General features: G+C 36.1%; 1 protein-coding gene across 3 annotated transcripts in view; it reads left to right on the forward strand.

The window, feature by feature from the left end:
• Positions 1-21,208, forward strand: part of RAP1A (RAP1A, member of RAS oncogene family) — a 70,694-nt gene that overhangs the window by 25,816 nt on the left and 23,670 nt on the right. The gene's annotated exons all lie outside the window — the stretch shown is intronic.

Raw genomic sequence — 21,208 nt, forward strand, 5'->3', positions numbered from 1 at the left:
TGGTCACTGTCTTTCAACATATTGATGTCAAGTGAAAGATTTTGGGGTTATTTTCATGTATATGTATTTCATACATATACAATGTTCTTTAGATAAAAGAAAGATATAATTCATTCAGACACAACTTTAAAAAATAGAATTAGATACTATTATTGAGCAACTATTTTGCAGGATTAATATTTCTAGTCAGAATTTTCCTGGTAAAAATGTTTTAATTTTCAGAGTTGAAAATATTTTAAAGCTTTGATCAGAATCGCACATTTTCAAGGAAGTTGTTGTAATATATTGATTTCTGCAAATGTGCAGACGCATTAGGTACCAGACCTTGCATTGATATATACCTAAGTAAAAATGGGAGTAGCGAAGATGGAGGTGGGTTTAGTTGGTTATTAGATGAAATGTGGGTGGATGTGGATGATTACAAGTATTTCCTGGTGATCATTTCTTTTTTTTTTTTTTTTTTAAATCCTCTCTTCTTATACATATAACTGGTTAGTGCTTTTCCTGTTTTAGAGAGGATTTTTTTAAAGATTTTATTTATTTATTCATGAGAGACACACAGAGACAGAGATACAGGCAAACCCGGGTCTCCAAGATCACGCCCTGGGCCGAAGGCGGCGCTAAACTGCTGAGCCACCCGGGCTGCCCATCCTGGTGATCATTTCTGTCAACAAATAGTATTTCAGGTATTTTAAATACTCATTCTCTGAGGCAAATATTCTAGCACATTTCAAGCACAGTGACTTAGACTTACAGTCTTTGGAATGGGTTTTCTTAAGGGAATTTAGCCACTGTGAACAAAGTAATCCAGTGAAACAAGGCTTAATTTTAAATTAGAAAAATTAAATAGAAGCCATTTAAGGGCTAAGTCCGAAATACTTAGCACAGAATATTAGATATTATCATTGTTTTATTATCCCTTTTCTGTTGATGAAAACTTTACTTTGGATTCTAACTGGATTTTTGAGGTTACTATTTGGTTCCCATTGAATTTTTAGCAGGCAGTTTAGTGTTTTAAGGAATATTTAGTACGTTCTTTCCTTCACTGGAATAAACTAAAGATGCAAAAGATTGAATGTTGTCTTAGATTCCTAAGAGCTGGGGAACCGGTCTGAATACTTTTATGCACTTGGCTAACCTTTATGCCATTCAGAATGTGAGACTAGTTTGTGCTGATTTCCATTCCTCTGTTAGTCTTAAAAAGTGAATCACCATAGTGTTCATTGATGTAATTAGGTCCATTAGGAAAAATACTGGTTATAACTATGAAGATCCAGAGAACTCTTGTTTATACTTACCTTAATAGTGAAAGCTTGGTTTTGATTATTTTGTCTAACAATATATGAGTAATGTTAATAGAGTTCTTTTTAGAGTTTTATAAACTTTGTCTCATATGATCTTCACAATTATGCAAAGAGGGTAGGACATATGGAATCATTCCTACTTTTAAAGATGAGATCCTTGGGCTTCAAAGAAGTTCAATGACTTTCCCAGAGATAAATAGTTATATCTGCTGTCTCTTACATTAGTTTTCATTCTACTGTATCAAAGAGTTTCTGTGTAGAACCAATTCCTTTTATATGATCAATCTATAATTTCCAGAATGTAAAACTCAAATTGCTGAAATTACTGGATTTTCACATTTGCCAGAACTATATACCTTTTGTTTTGGTTTGGTTTTGCTGTATATCAAGTTAGAAGAACAAATATCAAGTTCTGCCATAGTATATTACCGTAATTTTAATCTTATTTGTAGCTGTAGGATTTAGAGGTGCTTGATTTGGAATAGCCTTAAAATGCATTTGGTCCTAGAAAGCTATTTTAATAAGTTTGATTCAGAGGACATTATGAAAGATTTTTTTCTCTGTTCTCATGATATTCTTAGGCAGGCTGCCCCATTTCAAAAGAAAAATGACTTTCAGCAATCATTTTAAAAACTAGTTTGCTTTATATTGTGTGAATACCTGTGGAAAGATGTATATTTCTTTTGATTAGGGACTTTCTTTGTGTAAGAAGTTCAGTTAAAGTACTTTTAGATCCTCTGCTCTTATATTCGTGGGCTTTATGCATATCACTATGAAGGAGTGTAAAAGGAGCCCCTGGGTGGCTCAGTGGTTGAGCTTCTGCCTTTGGCCCAGGGCGTGAACCTGGGATCCAGGATTAAGTCCCACATTGGGCTCCTTGCAGAGAGCCTGCTTCTCCACTCTGCCTATGTCTCTGCCCGCCCGCCCCCCCCACCCCCCGTGTCCCTCATGAATAAATCACTAAAATCTTTTTTTAAAAAAATGAAGGAGTATGAAACAGGTTTTACCTTGCTTTCAACAAAGTTGAAACGTTGATAGAGAATGTAAGGCTAATTATGATACAAAGTAGTGGCTGCCAAACTATAAGGCCTGATTTTTTATGGCAATCAAACTAAGATGGTATTTGCTTTTATTTAAAACAAACAGAGGAGAAGATGTAATATAGACCATGTGTGGTCTGCAAAGCAAAAATATTAACTATCTGGGCCTTTACAGAAAAGGCTTGCCGACTATGAATTAGAAGAATATGTATCACATAAGATAAAGTATAGCAAGAGACATTAAGGAGTGCAAACCAGAATCATGAGATACATTTCATACCCACTAAGAAAGCTATAATTAAAAATGGACAGTAACAAGTGTTGACAAGGATGTGGAGAGATTGGAACTCTCATGCACTGCTGGTGGGAATGTAAAATGGTAGTCACTGTAGAGAAAACAGTCCGGCAGTTCCTCAAAAAAGTTAAGCATAGTTACCATATGACCCAGCAATTTCACTGTAGGTATAAACCCAAGAGAATTAGAAACATATGTTGACATAAAAACTTGTTCATACTATTGTTAGTCACAATAGCAAGTAAGTCCATCACTGACTAATGAATAACCAATATGTGGTGTAGCCAGACAATGGAACATAATTCAGCCACAGAAAGAAATGAAGCACTAATACATGCTACAACATAGGTGAACTTTGCTTTATATGTGAGAGAAGCTGAACACAAAAGTTCACAAATTGTATTCCATTTATAGAAATGTCTGGAATAGACAAACCCATAGAGACAGAAAGTGGTTGCCAGAGGCTGGGGAGGGGATATTGGGAGTGATTGCTGCTGGATGTAGGGTTTCTTTTTAGGGCACTGAAAATGTTCTGAAATTAGTGGTGGTGATTGTACAGCCTTGTGAATAATTTAAATGACTCAATTATATACTTTAAAATGGTGAATTTTATGGTATGTGGATTATATCTCAACAAAAGAAAATGTAAGCAGAGATTCCATAGTTTTATGGAAGAAGTAATGAGAGGTCAGGTAAGGAAGAATTGCAGGCATGAATTGATTGCTACAGCTTTGAAGTTGGGGCTTGAAAATGTACCTCAAAGGGCATCGAGGATTTGAATAGAGAAAGAAGAAATGGGTAGATACAGTGTTACCGGTCTTAGGAACAGGCATAAATCTTCCTGTTTGACAGGAGAGGAAGAAGGGACAGGACTAAGAGGAGGAAAGACAAGCTGGATTTGTTCTCATGACATTTCTAAACTGGAATATTGAGCTGATTTGTCTTGCAAGGGACACTGCCCTATCAGGGGGATGCTTTGCACTGTCATTTGTATGGAGTAATTTGTGTATTCTTCTAGGCTAAAGCAGGAGCTTTCTAGTCCAGCCAGCAAGCCAGAAGCTGCCATGATACTTTTAACAGGTTATTGTAAGGATTTTAGGTCTCAGTATATGCTTTGAGGAATTTTCTACCATCTTTTTTTCCTTCTTTTTAAAGATTTTATTTATTCATGAGAGAGAGGCACAGACACAGGCAGAGGGAGAAGCAGGCTCCATGCAGGGAGACCATGTGGGACTTGATCCCAGGTCCCCAGGATCACGGACGGCCTAGGCCGAAAGCGGTGCTAAACCACTGAGCCACCTGGGCTACCCTCTTTTTCGTGTTTTTATGTGAATTCCACGTAACATACAGTGTAATATTAGTTTCAGATGTAGAATTTAGTGATTCATCACTTAAATACAACACCCAGTGCCTATCACAAGTGCCCTGCATAATGCCCATCACCCAGTTACCCTCCCCACCCACTTTCCCTCCAGCGACCCTTAGTTTGTTCTCTGTTGTTAAGACTCTTTTCTGGTTTTGCTGTCTTTTTTCTTTTTCTCCCCATGTTCATCTTTTTGTTTCTTAAATTCCACATCTGAGTGACATCGCATGCAATATTTGTCTTTCTCTGACTTATTTCCCTTATCATAGTACTCTTCTTGCTCCATCCATGTCATTGCAGATGGCAAAATTTAAGTCTTTTTGGTGGCTGAGTAATATTCCTCTGTGTGTGTGTGTGTGTATACCATATCTTCTTTATCCATTCATCAGTCAATGGACATTTGGGCTCTTTCCATAATTTAGCTATTATTGATAATGGTGCTATAAAAATAAATATTGGGTACATATATCCCTTCAAAACCATATTTTTGTATCCTTTGGATAAATACCTAGTAGTGCAATTGCTGGGTTGCAGGGTGGTTCTAATTTTAACTTTTTGAGGCACCTCCATACTGTTTTCCAGAGTGGCCACACCAGTTTGCATTTCTACCAACAGTGTAGGAGGGTTCTCCTTTTTTTGCTTTGTTTTGTTTTTAACCAATTTTAAGTCATATAAAGTATCTGATTTTTTTGTTGTTATTCGAACAAAAATCCTTAATATTATGGTTCATTATACTTGCCACTTTATAAAGTTCTTTGTTGTGTATTGCCTCATTTAATCTTCTCATCACACCTGTGAGATAGATGGTATCATTCCATTTTAAAGATGAAAGAGGCCATATAATAGAGTGATTTGGAGCCAGGTGGGGCCACTGAAGTCAAAATGCCTAGGTTGGAACTCTGGTTTTGTCATTTATTTTGAGTTTTTCTCATCTCTCCTAGAGTATATGTTTTCTTTTATGCAAAATGGTGATTATATCATACAGTTGTATTTAAATAAGTTATAGAAGTAAAATTCCTAGAATCATGCTTGATGCATAGTAAGTCCTCAGTGTTATGCTCTTATTTATAGATCATAGATCATGAGAATTGAGTGAAATTAAGAAGTCCAGAGTCTTCCAGCTAATAAGTGGTAGAGCCAGCACTTAATTACAGGTGTTCTGAATCCAAGTCTCATTTTTAAACTTGCTTTTACCAGATTTTATTATATACTTATTTATTGGCCATACATTTATAAACTTTCTAAATTTTGATTTACATGGAAACCAGACAATAAACCAGATATTGATACACAAGAGATTTTCTACCCTCTTTACAACAGAACATTCATTCTTAAACCCAGTCTTTTGCTTTAATCCTTTGATATCCAGTCCTTCGAAATTATAAACCAAATTATGAACTATGAAGGGAAATTGATGAAGGAAAGCATAGATTAACATAGTTCAGAAAAATTAGCTTGAATATGATAAAATGAACAATTAAAGGCAAATAACACGTAGGGGAAAACCTGGAATAACCAAAAAGGTTGCTATCTTTAATAAATAAGCAGAAAAGACTGATTGATAGGAAAAACAACTTTTTTCAAAGACAAATGAGAAAAGAATAGGCAATTCAAAAAAGATGTGACATATCTGAAAAACAGCTTAACTTTACAAGTTAAAATTCAGTTTAGGATAATATATTTTTTTAAGATTTATTCATGAGAGACACAGAGAGAGGCAGAGACACAGGCAGAGGGAGAAGCAGATTCCCTAGGGAGAGCCTGATGAGGGACTCGATCCCAGGACCCCAGGGTCACACCCTGAGCCAAAGGCAGATAGATGCTCACTGCTGAGCCACCCAGGTGCCCACCTCTTGGATAATACATTTTTGATGATACACTTAAACCAAGAACATTGAAGTTAAAATTTAAAAATTTAAATTGAAATGCTCTGCTGTTAGGGATATAGTAAAATAAGACCCACACATTCCTGAGGAGAATGTAAATTGATAAACCTACTAGTCTCCATGAAAAACCTTAAAAGTGTTCCTAATCTTATACCTAGTAATGATCCATCTGAGAATGTAACCCAGAGGAAAAAAAATGATAACTTTGGACAAAAATTTGTGCACAAAGATTCATTGCAGTGTTATCTATAATAGCGAATATTTGGACATATCTGGCCAAAAGAATAATTATTGTACATTTATTGCAGTATTATTTGTCAAACAGTTTTCATTAAAAATTTTAATGCTCTTGAGAAAAGAGGATGATATAATGTTTGGAGGGGTGGGAAACAAGATTCAAAATTATAGCACTAACCTCTAGTGTCAAGTGGTAAAATGAAGTCTCGAGAGTAAATAGTTCATTCTGGACATTCTTAATGTAGTAGTTCTTAAATGTTTGGTATACTGGATGTCTACCCATTATAAAAATAGAATAAAAAACAGAATATACCTTTTGAACCCCAAACCACTTCCCCTTGTAGTAGTGAACACTCACTTCTCTATTCTTTAATGCAACTCCTCAAAAAAAATTTCAGTAATTCTGTTTCCCGTTTCTCACTCTTTTCCTGAACTCAGGCTTTTGTCCCTAGGTTAATCCACTAAAATGAGCTCTCCAAGTCTCCAGTGACCCCCAGTGGTCGGTTCCCAGTGCTTCTCTTACTGGATTCAGCAGCAGCTTGTGGCAGTTGATCACTTTCAAATGTTTTCTTCTCTGTCTTCCAAAAAGCCACACACATGGTTTCTCCCTACCTCACTGGCTGCTGCTGCTTGTCCTCTTTTGTTGACTGCTCTACTTAGGATTTTTTAAAGTTAATATGAATTATGTATTTTTTAAAATTGTGGTAAAAAAACATAAAATTTACCCTTGTAACCATTTTTAAGTGCACAATTTAGTGGAATTAAGTACTTTTACATTTTTGTGAAACTATTCCCACCATGCATATCTAGAATTTGTTTAATCTTCCCAAACTGCAACTCTGTACCCATATAACATTTAACTCCCTATTCCTCTCTCCTCCCATGCCCTGACAACCACCATTCTACTTCCTGTCTGTGAATTTGACTATTGACTACTCTAGATATTTTGTGTACCTTGGAATCATACAGTAATTTGCCCTTTTATGACTGGCTTATTTTATTTAGTTAATGTAGTATTCTCAAGGCTCATTCATGCTGTAGCTTGTGTCAGAATTTCCTTCCTTTTAAGGCTGAGTATCCCTTTGTGTGTGTGTGTGTGTGTGTGTGTGTGTGTGTGTGTGTACCACATTTTGTTTATCTCCTCATCTGTTGATGGACACTTGAGTTGTTTTCACTTTGACTACTCTGAATAACGCTGCTGTAAACACGGATATACTACCAATACCTGTTTGAGTCTCTGCTTTCAGTTCTCTTGGGTATATACCCACAAGTAGAACTGCTTGATCATATGATAATTCTGTATGTAAACTTTTGAGGAACTGCCATGCTGTTTTCCACATTCCCACCAGCAGTACACAAGGGTTCTAATTCCTCCATATTTTTACCAATATTTGTTATTTTCTGGTTTCTTCATTGTTTTGTTTTGGCAGTAGCCATCGTAATGGCTGTAAAGTGGTATCTAATTGTGGTTTTGATTTGCATCCCTTGATGATTAGGAGTGTTCATCATCTTTTCCATGTGTTTTTTGCCATTTGTGATTTTTATATCTTCTTTGGAAAAATGTCTATTCAAGTCCTTTGCCCATTTTTCATTGTGTTGTTTGGTGCTTGTTGTTGAGTTGTAGGCGTTCTTTATATATTCTGATATTAACCCCTTATCAGGTACATGACTTGCAGATGTTTTCTCCCATTCCATCAGTTGCTGTTTTACACTAATGGTTGTGTTCTTTGATTCACAGATGTTTTAATTTTTTAAAAAAGATTTTATTTATTTATTCATCAGAGACAGAGACAGAGAGGCAGGGACACAGGCAGAGGGAGAAGCAGGCTCCATGCAGGGAGCTGGACATGGGACTCGATCCTAGGACCCCAGGATCATGCCCTGGGCTGAAGACGTGATCACTTCAGCAGCACTAAACTGCTGAGCCATCTGGGCTGTCGAGAAGTTTTAAATTTTGATGTAGTTCAGTTTATCTATTTTTTCTTTTGGTGCTTGTACTTTTAATGTCATATCCAGGAAATCATTGCCAAGTCTAATGTCCTGAAGCTTTCCCTTATGTTTTCTTTTAAGAGTTTTATACTTTTGTTCTTATATTTAGGTTTTTGATTCATTTTAATTATTTCTGTAAGGTAAGGATCCAACCTAATTCTTTTGCATGTGAATACCCAGTTCCCAACACCCTTTGTTGAAAAGACTGTCTTTTTTCTTACTGATTGGTATTAGCACCTTGTCAAGCTATTTGACCGTTTATATAAGGGTTTATTTCTGGGCTGTCTCCTACAAATTTTGATATTTTTATTTTCATTTTCATTCTCTTCAAAATACTGATTTCCATTTTGACTTCTTTGGATCACAGATTATTCAGAGACATGTTATTTTGTTCTCAGATATTTGGGGATTTTCTTAATGTCTATTTCTGATTCTAGGTAAATTCCATTGTGGTAAAAAACATACTTTGAAAAAAAAAAACATACTTTGTATGGCTTAAATTCCTTTAGATTTATTGAGATGTATAGTCTAGATTATAGATTATAGTCTCTTGATAAATGTTCCATGTGCACTTGAAAATAATGTATATCTTGTCAGATGAAGTATTTTCTTTCTTTCTTTTTTTTTTTTTTGAAGTATTTTCTAAATATCAGTTTGATCCAGTTGATTGATAGTATTGTTCAGTTCAAATATGTCCTTACTGATTCCTGCCTGCTGGATCTGTCAATTACTGATAAAGGGATGTTGAAGTCTCTAGCTGTAATAGTGGATTCATCTGTTTCTCCTTGCTGTTATATGCTTTGTCTCATATATTTTGATGCTCTGTTGTCAGACACATAAACATTAAGGATTGTTAGGTCTTCTTGGAGAATTGACTCCTTTATCATTATATAATGTCACTCTTTATCCCTGATAATTTTCCTTGCTCTGAAGTTGGCTTTGTCTGAAATTATATAGCTACTCCAACTTTCTTTTTTTTTGATTAGCGTTAGCATGGTATATTTTGCTCCATTTACTTGCTCCTTTACTTTTAATCTGTGTTTTATATTCAAAGTGGTTTCTCATAGACAACACATAGTTGGATTTTGTTTTTTAGTCCACTTGGCAGTCTTCTTTTATTTATTTTTATTTTTAAAAGATTTATTTATTCATGAGAGGCCCACAGAGAGAGAGAGGCAGAAACACAGGCAGAGGGAGAAGCGGAGAAGCGGGCTACCCGCAGGGAGCCTGAGTGGAGCTCAGTCCTAGGACCCCAGGATCACGACCTGAGCCAAAGGCTCAACCACAGAGACACCCGGCAGTCTTTCTTTTAATTTGTATATTTAGACCATGATGTTTAAAGTGATTTTTGATATGTTGGATTAATAGGTACCACAGTTGTTACTGTTTTCTATTGGTTATTGCCCGGGGTGTTTTTTGTTTTGTTTTGTTCTTCTACCCTTTTTCTGCCGTTTTCTGGTTTTGTTTTGTTTTATTTATTTATTTGTTTGTTTGTTTTATTCATGAGAGACACAAAGAGAGAGAGAGAGAGAGGCAGAGACACAGGCAGAGGGAGAAGCAGGCTCCATGCAGGGAGCCTGACATGGGACTCTGTCCCGGGTCTCCAGGATCACACCCTGGGCTGCAGGCAGCACTAAACCGCTGGGCCACCGGGGTTGCCCTATTTTCTTTTTTTAATTGAACATTTTATGTACTTTCATTATTCTCCTGTCTTACCATATCAATTATATTTTCTTTAGTGATTGCCTTTGAATTTAAAACCTACATTCACGGCTATAACACCATACCACTTCACAGGGTAGTACATGTATTTTATAGCAAAGTATTCCCAGTTTTTCCCACCAATCTCTTAACATTGCTGTTATTCATTTCACTTATCCATAAGCTATAGTCACATAATATAATTATTATTATTCCAAACAATTATCTGTTAGATCAAGTAAGGTAAGAAAATAAAAGTTTTTATTTTACTTTCATACATTCATATTTAGGTCCAAGTACCTACCCTAAATCATTTTCCTTCCTTTAGAAGAACTTCTAACATTTCTTGCAGGGCAGGTCTACTGGCAACAAATTTCCTGAATTTTTGTTTGTCTGAGAGAGTCTGTATATCTTTCATACAAAGGATAATTTTGCTGAATACAGAATTGTAGCTTGATGGGTTTTTTCTATCAACACTTTAAATATTTCATTTCTCTTTATGCTTGTGTACTTTCTGAAGAGAAATTGGATGTAATTCTCATCCTTACTGCACTGTAGGTAAGGTATTTTTTTCCTTCTGACTTCTTTCAGCATTTTTTTTTTCCTCTGATTTTCTACAACTTGAATATATGCCTAGGTATAGATTTTTTGGTATTCTGCTTGATATTCTCTGGACATCTAGGATTTGTGGCTTGGTGTCTTCTGTTTATTACTGTCTTTTGATTATTTATTTATTTATTAACTATTAATTTTTTTTTTCCTCCCAACTCCTCACTCCTTTTAGTCCTGACTTCTAAGTATATCTAGAAGATAACTAAGTCTTAATACTTTGCCACTACTGCTTTGGTCCATTTCTATCTTATGGGTTTCTTTTTCTTTTTTTTTCTTTTTTTAAGATTTTATTTATTTATTCATGAGAGAGAGGCAGAGACACAGGCAGAGGGAGAAGCAGGCTCCATGTAGGGAGCCCAAAATGGGACTCGATCCCAGGACTCTAGGATCACGCCCCAGGCCAAAGGCAGGAGCTAAACTGCTGAGCCACCCAGGGATCCCCTCTTTTGGGTTGTTTTATTTGCTTTCACATAGTTTTCCTTACTTCTGCCCTTCACCTCCTCCTTCCTTTCACCATATAACAGCAGGGTATCTATTTAAAATTTCCATGGGGACCTGTCTTCCTTTGCTCACAACCATTCAGTGACTTCACATCTCTTAGCAAGCAAAAGCTATAGTTTTACCATGTTCTGAAAAGCCTGTATTTAGCTCTTATCTGCTAATCACACCGTACTTGTTAGGTACTCTCCTTTCTCTTTGAAAGTCAGCATATCTCAGAGGTCTGCATAACTGTAGTCTAACTTCCCCTTACGTTTAGGTGTTCCATTCAAATATCACTTTCTTCAAATTACAGATCTCCATGCCCCATGAACTAATAACTCCCTGTCTTCCTTTCCTGCTGAATTTTTTTCCAAAACAATTTTACCAGCTGATCTATGCCTTTGGTAAGGAGAGAACATGGCGCACTGAAGAAAATTAAAGAAAGCCAGTTGGCTGGAGCATTGAGAATGAGAGGGACCATATTGTGAGGTAAACTAGAGTAAGAGTTATAGACCAAACTGTGCAGACCCTTATGGGCTATCTTAATTAACATTTTTGGTCTTTATTTAAAAGTAGTGGAAAAGTACTGAAGTATCTTAACTGGAGGGATTTGGGAGGAGGGTCAGTAACATGATTAAATTTTTATAATCTTTTTATAATCATCTGGCTTCATTGTGGAAAAATAGATTGAAGGGGGAAAATTGGATGTGGGGAAACCAGATGAGAGGCCATCACAGTAATCCAGGTGTAAGCTGATGGTAGCTTATCTGACCTGGGTTGATGGCCATACAGGAAGAATATTTGGAACTGTTTGATTCTTATGAAAAAAATCCATTTATAAACATGTGGTCAGCAATTTATAACTCCTGATTGCCAGATTAAGATCTCCCATTTATGTGATACTCATCTCATTCCCTTATGACAAAATAAAATGGTTCAGCCAATGTAACTCTTTAAAATAAATCATAGAAAAATCAATAGTTTTATATCTTCTTGTATATTTCTTTGTGGTAGGCACAAAATCAAAGATCCCTAATTAAATTATTCATTCTTATTTTTATAGCCAGTTTCTAGATCTGATTAAATTGATATATCTGTCATGAAAACAGGGCTTTAAATAATTTTATTATATTTTTTCTGACCTCCTCTCATCTCAAAAATTAAGTTGATTAGGACCAAGGTTGTTCCCAGTGGAATTTTTAAAAGACAAAGGTGTCTGCCTGTGGTATTTCTTGTCACTAAACAAGTAACCTCTGGTAGCAGGAACCTGTGTATAACTTCAGAGTTTACATGAATCAGAAACTCAAGACAACTTTGGCCATGCTAAGATAGTTTTAAAGATCTTAAAGCAAACAAACTAATAAACTAGGATCCTCATAGTAGTTTTCTAATGTGGCAATATTTTTATCAACCAAAATGTTGGTCCTATATTTGTTTCACTTTAAAAGGGAAAAAGCATTTAACTTTTCCCATGGCAGGCATTTTGTTTTATGTGTGACTAAAATATGTTATATTGTTTAGTTATCAGAGTTATCATGTGTCTCTCATGAATAAATAAATAAAATCTAAAAAAAAAAAAAGCAGAATCCAGATATACACAAATTCAAGAAGTCAAATGAAGGATTAATAAAAATATAAACCTAAACAATTCATAGTTAAATTTACACACATTGAGAGGTCTTAAAAATAGCCAGAGTGAGAAGTTAGATTATTTTGGAAAGATCTGCAATTTATCAAAAGGAAAATTAAAGCCAAAGGACATGAGGATAATAACTACAGTGTGCTGTGAATAAATAACTCTTAAGGCAAAAATATCTTTTTTAAAAAAGATATTTATTTATTTATTTATTCATTCATTCATTCATTCATTCATTCATGAGAGAGACAGAGAGAGGCAGAGACACAGGCAGAGAGAGAAGCAGGCTCCATGCAGGGAGCCCCATGTGGTACTCTATCCGGGACTCCAGGATCACACCCTGGGCCAAAGGCAGGCACTGAGCCACCCAGGGATTCCCAAGGCAAAAATATATTTAAGAGTATAGGTAATAGGGGATCCCTGGGTGGCTCAGCAGTTTAGCGCCTGCCTTTGGCCCAGGGCGCGATCCTGGAGTCCTGGGATTGAGTCCCACGTCGGGCTCCCGGCATGGAGCCTGCTTCTCCCTCTGCCTGTGTCTCCGCCTCTCTCTCTCTATCTCTATCATGAATAAATAAATAAAATCTTTAAAAAAAAAAAAAGAGAGTATAGGTAATATATAATTTTCAAATAAATAAAAACAGATTTTGCTGCTAATAGAACATCTCTATGACAACTTCAAAAAGACACACTTTAGGTAGAAGGAAAAAGGATCCCTGCTGGAAGGCTTGGGATATTAATTAGAAAAGAAAAAAGGCTGAAAATTAAAGAGCCAAGCCTCCAAGCTAATTTAGAAAAAGAGAAAAAGAAGGGAATGAAGAAATAAACATAAAAGCAGATATTAAAGAAATACAAAACAAGCTTATAGGAAAGGAACAATAAAGCCAAAGTTGATTCCTAGGAAAGGCTGACCTGGTAAGTACAATAAAAAAAACCAGAGGGGACATAAACAATGAGAATGAAAGAGGAACTAAACCACAGCTGCTATACGATTATTAAAAAGTATACCTAAGTAACTTATTGTTTAAGGAATTTCAAATGGTAGATTATTGCATGTGTTGTCATAATAGAATATTAAGCCTTTCAAGACCACTTGTCAAATTTGCTTTCCTGAATAAGAGAGTTGGAATATTTAGTCCTTCCCTTGAACTTTTGGAGAATGATTTCAAGGGTGTAGTGAATGGGATGATTGTCCCAGTCAAGCTTTACTTAAGTCATACAGTCTTAAGATTTTGGTAAAGATTTACTTGGGGATAAATGATATGAATTTCTTTTAAAACAGTAGAATTTGTGTTCTTTTTTTAATACACAAAGAAGTGAGGATGTATCATTCAATAAAGAAATGCAGTAACATAAACTGTAGAAACCTTGTGTTTTAAATTTTTTTTTTTTAATTGGTGGCTCAGTTGGTTAAGCCTCCAACTCATGATTTTGGCTCACTTATCAGGGAGTCTGCTTGAAATTCTCTCCCTCTGCCACACATCCCACCTCCCCCCCTTACACATGTACTCTCTCAAATAAGTAAATCTTTTAAAAGAAAGGAAATATGGGGAACACTCAGAGAAGCTAGAAATTTGAAGTAGCTGTTGTAAGTTAAAGGATACAGTGACTGCTTTTTTTTTTTAATTTTAAGCTTTTTAGTTATGCCTGCTAATAGTACTAATTAATTAGCATATAATACTTTTTTAAAAAAGATTTTATTTATTCATGAGAGATACAGAGAGAAGAGAGAGAGGCAGAGACACAGGCAGAGGGAGAAGCAGGCTCCATGCAGGGAGCCTGATGTGGGACTCAATCCTGGGTCTCCAAGATCATGCCCCAGGCTGAAGACAGCGCTAAACCGCTGAGCCACCCGGGCTTCCCTAATACTTTTATTTTAGAAAGTAAGAATTAAAGAATTTGCAGAGGAGATCAGAATGATTATAGATTTTGAAACCTTTACCATTTGAAAAAGGAAATGGACTGCTTCCTGAAATAGAGGATATTAGGGGCAGGGGATAAGTGTTTCCAAATATTTGAGGGATATAGACTTCAGAATAGGAATTCTCTTTATTCTGTTTAACTTCAGAGGACAGAGACCCAGTAAGTAGCCACTACAAAGAAATAGAGCGGTGTAAAGAACATTCTAACAATTAGGTTACCCAGGGAGGGACTGGACTATTCTGTGAAGGTAGAGTTCAAAGGGCTTAGATGATCATATCTGGAGATGTTTTTAGACTGAATTTCCAGAAAGGGAACACCTACTATAATTCAGGCATTCTGTTGTTGAATACTGACTTCAGTAGGTATAACAAGAAAAGACAATCCCTGGGTGGCTCAGTGGTTTACCGCCTGTCTTCGGCCCAGGGTGTGATCCTGGAGTCCCAGGATCAAGTCCCACATCAGGCTCCCTGCATGGGGCCAGCTTTACCCTCTGCCTAGGTCTCTGCCCCCCCCCCCCCCCGCTCTCTCTCTCTCTCTCTCTGTGTGTGTGTGTCTCTCATGAATAAATAAATAAAAATCTTTTTAAAAAAAGTAATTAAACTTATTTTGGGACATCTGCGTTTGCTCAGTGGTTGAGCATCTGCCTTCAGCTCAGGGTGTGATCCTGGGATCTGGGATCCAGTCCCGCTTTAGGCTCCCTGTGGGCAGCCTGGATCTCTCTGTGTCTGTGTCTCTGCCTCTCTCTTTCTGTCTCTCATGAATAAATAAATAAAATCTTAAAAATAAATAAATAAAATAAAATACTCATGGCTTCTGGGACACCGGGTGGCTCAGTTGGTTGAGAGTCTGGGACTTCTGGTTTCATCTCAGGTTGGGTTGTTAGATAGAGCCTGATGTTGGGCTCTGGGCTCAGGGGGGGTCTGCTTCTCCTCTCCCTCTGCCTTTTCCTCCCTCTCTAAAATATGTAAATAAATACTTAAAATATTCATGGCTTCTGTAAATATAATCAACAATATAACTGCTTAAGAAACTACCTTCAGTGTTCTTTAATGTAAAAAAAACTTTCTTTGAAATTTCTCATCACAACAGAATTTTCTTAAATGAATTTTGTTTTATAGGTTCATTTATGTAGGAGAAACTGTCTCCTTGTAATTAGTTTACATATTTAAAAACTGAAACAACAAAATTGGGATTGATTTGTGTCATAAAGACAATCATGTTATTTTGTGAAATTTAGAAGTAGTTTTGAAGGAAGAATGAAAAATTTGTTGTATTATAGCTTGGACTATAATGTTAGGAACTTAAGATTGACTTAAAATTTAAACATAGTGTAGTGTAATGTTTATTCTTGTCCTCCTTATTTGTCAGGAAATCTTAACCAGAGAGAGAAATTTTCTGGTGCTGTGTTGGGAATGCAGGGCACAAGAGATTTCCATAAAAAGGCATGGTTTGCTTTGAAGAACATAGTGGTTTTCTAACTTGGCAGTAATGAGTTAGAATTAACCCCTTTCAAAAGAAAATAATCCACATTATTCCTTATTGTATATTTGTATGTGTCTGTTTTCTTATCTGAGCTGTATTATTTTTGCATTTGCATGTGTGCATATGTGTATACATTCATGACCCATGGTATTATGTGTAAAGAAAATAATTTTCGGGATATATAGTACATATGAAAAATATATACTATATATATGAAAAATGGCTTTGGGATTTGAATATTTTACTGCTTGAGTTGAGGAACAGGGGCCAAATATTTTGTTGTTGCAGAATACCCAAAATAATTTGGCTGTGTCTGAGTGCTTTTCCCAAAATCTGTTGCCCTAGGAGGCAGTTTGGGGAATGTAAATGAGCCTTGCTATATTAGGATTCCCTCTGGAAAGATACACATATTTGGATTAGAGAGATGATGTATTTACGCCTTGTTAAAATGACAGTGGTCCCCAGCTCAGAACCATGAGGGACCTGAAAAAGGGTTTACAGATAAGATCTGTCTGGATATATTTACATGCTCTTGTGTTTAATAGTCAAGGTGTTTGTTTTTGTTTTGCTTTCATGGAAATAAGAGAGCCACCTGATACAGACAGAGGATGATTAGTGTTGAGCACAAACCTTTTTCAGCTCACAGTTTCCTCTGAACTTCCTGTCCATCTGTGTTGTAAAATGTGGTCTTTTTTCAGTGCTCGATTCTTAGATTTCTTCTGTTTTCACTGAATAAATCCTTCTTGGTTGATCTCATCTACTATGGTTTCAATTACAAACATTTCTTAAAACAACTCCTAAGTCTCTACCCTCTAGCCCTTTAGTTTCTGCTGAGCTTCCAGACTTAGATTTACTTTTCCCATAGGAATCTCAAACTTAATTTTGAGCAGGAATATTAACTTTCTTTTTAAACCTCCTTTTAGCCACCAATTTTCCTAGAGTAGATATTTAGGAGTTATTCTTGATTCCTCTTAAATCCCCTTAATAATAACCTGTAACTAGCTAGAGGCCTGTCAGTTTTACCTTCAGAAAACCATTGCGCTTCTTCAGCACTAGTGCTGCTGTGCAGGCCTGTGTCATTTTCCACCCAAGCTATTTCAGTAGCTTTCTAACTATTCTTGCCTCTCATGTCTCCATTCTGTTTAGTAGACTGTTAGTTGTTGTCTTTCCAGAAGGTATACCTGACTGTATTACTTAAAAAAAAAAAATACTGTTTCTTCCCTTTGCTTCCTAAATAAATTGTAGGAATTTCTCTTTTACATGGTAAGTGCCTTTGCAAGCATAACCCAGGTTCCATACCCTGCTCCATTTTCCATACCTTGTTTTTAAACTGTGTGTTCTGGCCACACCCAGTTGTCTGGTATTCCCTAGATCTTGTATATCTAGTGACTTAGAGTATTTGCTCAAGCCATTTCCTCTGCTTAGAATGTCTTTCCCTACTTACCTGGAACATTCCTATTCAGTTTTTCTCTTAGATCTTATGTAACCTCCGTTGAAAAACCAACCTGCTCTCTCCTGTGTTCTTCCATACTTCCCCAACCCTTTAATCTCTGCTCTATAATAACTGTTCACATCATATTGTAATTTTAGTTTTTCCTCCTCCATGGGCTCTTTGAGGATGGGAAACATATTTTTCATTTTTGCCTCCCTTCCACCTAATACAGAACTAGTACCTGGGATATACTTGGTAAATGTGTTTTGATTCAGAACAACAGTCATACCTGCTACCATGTCTGTTGGATAGTCCACTATAATTTACCCTTACTGTGGGTAAGGGCTGCTGGAACAAATTACCATAGACTGGGTGGCTTAAACGACAAATGCATTTCTCATAGTTCTAGAAGCTGGGGAGTCCAAGATCAAGGCACTGGGAAATCAGGTGTCTGAAGAGGACCTGCTTCCTGACTTATAAATAAATGACTGCCTATATTTTCACTTGGTGGAGAGTGAAAGAAGCAAGCTCTTGGAACTCTTAGATGACTGGACTAGTGTCCTTATAATCCTCATCTAATCCTGATTACCTCCCAAAGGCCCCACCTTTTAATCTCATCACATTGGGGGACATATTCACTTTATAAAACTGTATGTGTAACTGTTATTCTGAGACATTTCCCTTTTTTCCCCATTGGGTTTTCCTAAGTGAATTCTACGAGCTATATATATAATTCACATGTAGTAAAATGTCCCTATTTTTTTCTTTTTAAATTTTAAAAATTTTATTTATTTTTAAATTTTAATTCCAGTATAACATACAGTGTTATATTAGTTTCAGGTGTATAATATAGTGGTTCAGCAATTCTATACATTACAGTGCTTATCATCGTAAGTATATCCTTAATCCCATTTACCTGTTTCCCCCATCCTCCCACTCACCTCCCCCATGGAACCATCAGTTGCCCATAGTTAAGGGTCTGGTTGGTTTGTCTTTTCTTCTTTGTTCATTTATTTTGTTTCTTAAATTCTACATATGAGTGAAATCGTGTGGTACTTTCTTTCTCTGACTTATTTTACTTAGCATTATACTCCATTATAGATCCATTCATGTTGTTAGAAATGGTGAGATTTCATTTTTTTAAGATTTTATTTATTTATTTATTCATGAGAGACAGAGAGAGGCAGAAACATAGGTAGAGGGAGAAGCAGGCTCCTTGCGGGGAGCCTGATGCAGGACTCGATACCTGGACCCCGGGATCACGCCCTGAGCTGAAGGCAGATGCCCAACCATTGAGCCACCCAGGCATCTAAGATTTCATTCTTTTTTATGGTTAATATTCGATTGTTTGTATATACTACATCTTCTTTGTCCATTCATCTATTGATGGCCACTTGGATTGCTTCCATAATTTGGCTATTATAAATAATGCTGCAATAAATATAAGGGTGCAGATATCTTTTTGGTTTAATGTTTTCATATTTGGGTAGGTACCTGTAATGGAATTACTGAATCATATGGTAATTCTATTTTTATTTTTTTGAAGAGCCTCCATACTATTTTCCAGAGTGGTTGTATCACTTTACATTCCCATCAACAATGCACAAGGGTTCCTAAAATGTACCTGTTTTAAATGCAATTCAAAAAGGGGGTGCTTGGGTGACTCAGTAAGCATCTTCCTGCGGCTCAGGTCATGATCTCCTGGACCAGCAGGAATTCTGCTTCTTCCTCTGCCTCTGCCCACCCCTCTCAAGCCCCACTTGTGTGCTTTGTCTTTCTCAAATAATTAATTAATCTTTAATTTAAAATGTACAATAAAATTTAATAAATGGAAACACCCATGTAACCACCGCCATAATTAAGATACAAATCATTTCCATCACCCAGAAAAGTTCCTTTATAGTGATCATGCCTGTCCTACCACCACTGGCCCCAAGTAACTTTCTGGAACTATAGCTTAGTTTTATCTTTCCTAGAATTTTATGTAAGTGGAATCGAACAGTAGTCACTCTTTTACTGTGTGGGTTGTTTTCTTTTGGTTTTTTTTTTTTTTTTTTTTTTGAGATTCATCCATCTTGTTTCTGAATCTGTCAGTAGTTTATTCTGTTTTTTATTACTTAATAGTATTCCATTGATTGGATATATCACAGTTTATCCATTCACTTCATGATGGATACTTGGGTTGTTTCTAGATTTTGGCTATTATGAATAAAGGTAAGGGTTGAAGTTCATTTTTTTCCAGCTTGACTTGTTCATAAGACTGTCTTATACATACTGAATTTTTTTTTGCCCCTATCTGAAACAGTCTATTTCTGTGTAACAGATTAACACAAATCCCATTGGGCGTAGAACAGTAATAATCATTTATTGTCAATTTTTGTGGATTAGGCATTTGGGAGTGGCTTGACTGGAATGTTCTGGCTCATAGCCTCATGAGACTGCAATCCTCTGAATTAAGGCTTGACTAAAACTGCAAGATCTGCTTCTGAAGGTGTTTCGTAAAGTGTGCTAACTCTTGGTAGGAGTCCTCAGTTCCTCTCCATTTGGGCCTCTCTGAAGGGCTGTTGGTTAAGTGTCCTCCTGATATGGTGAGTGGCTTCCCTAAGGGAGACTGATTCCAGAGATTATGGTATAAGCTGCAGTGCCTTTTAAAGGAGGTCACATATGGTCACTTCTGCAATATTCGGTTGTCACTCAACCAATCTTAGTCGGAAACTACACAAGGATTTGAAAACTGAGAGGGAACAAGTTATGAATACCAGGAGACCAGGATCATTGGGGGGATAGCTTGAAGGATGGGTACTATATAGTCCCTTTATAAAAAAATGAACCAAACATAATATATGGTTTTATTTCTGGATTTAATTTGGTGCCACTGATCTCTCTTTATGACAATATAACAGTATCTTTATTACTGTAGTTCTATATTGTCTTAAAATCAGATAGTATATAAAACTTTTTTTCTTTTTCCAAACTGTTAACTGTACTAAGTTATTTGCATTTTCAAAAAAATGCTAAAGTCATCTTGTCAATTTTTACAAAAAAGAAATCTGTTGATTGGGATTGCATTGAATCTGTAGACCCAGCTTGGAGAGAATTGACATCTTAACAATACTATGGATATATCTTAATATAACATAGCAAGTCTCGGGATCCCTGGGTGGCGCAGGGGTTTGGTGCCTGCCTTTGGCCCAGGGCGCGATCCTGGAGACCTGGGATCGAATCCCATGTCGGGCTCCCGGTGCATGGAGCCTGCTTTTCCCTCTGCCTGTGTTTCTGCCTCTCTCTCTTTCTCTCTGTGTGACTATCATAAATAAATAAACATTAAAAAAAAAAACAAAAAAAAAACATAGCAAGTCTGTGTAGTTACTGTGTCCTTAATTTCTCTGAGCTGTGTTTTTTAGTTTCAGTATATAAGCCTTGCACATATTCTGTTAAATTCATCTTTTAAGTATTTTATTTCTTATTGGATACTATTATAAATAGTATTTTTTAGATTACATTTTTCAGTTCTTTGCCAGTATATACAAATATAATAGTTATTATTTTGTATCAACCTTTTATCCTGAAATCTTGCTAGATTCACATTATGAGTCTGGGAGCTTATTTGTGTATTGTACATGTGGGATCATGTTATCTGTGAATAAAGACAATTTTACTTCTTCCTTTTGCATAGGCTAGACCCTACTATATACTGGCTTAGAACAAATTTGAGGTGGAATGAACAGACATATGGATGGAAAGAAAAATAAAAACTATTTAATACAAATAGATGCAGAAAAAGTATTTAGAAAATCAGACATCCATTCTGGAGAATCCATGTAATTATAA

The sequence above is a fragment of the Canis aureus genome, chromosome 12, assembly GCF_053574225.1.
Source record: "Canis aureus isolate CA01 chromosome 12, VMU_Caureus_v.1.0, whole genome shotgun sequence".
NCBI classification, from domain to species: domain Eukaryota; kingdom Metazoa; phylum Chordata; class Mammalia; order Carnivora; family Canidae; genus Canis; species Canis aureus.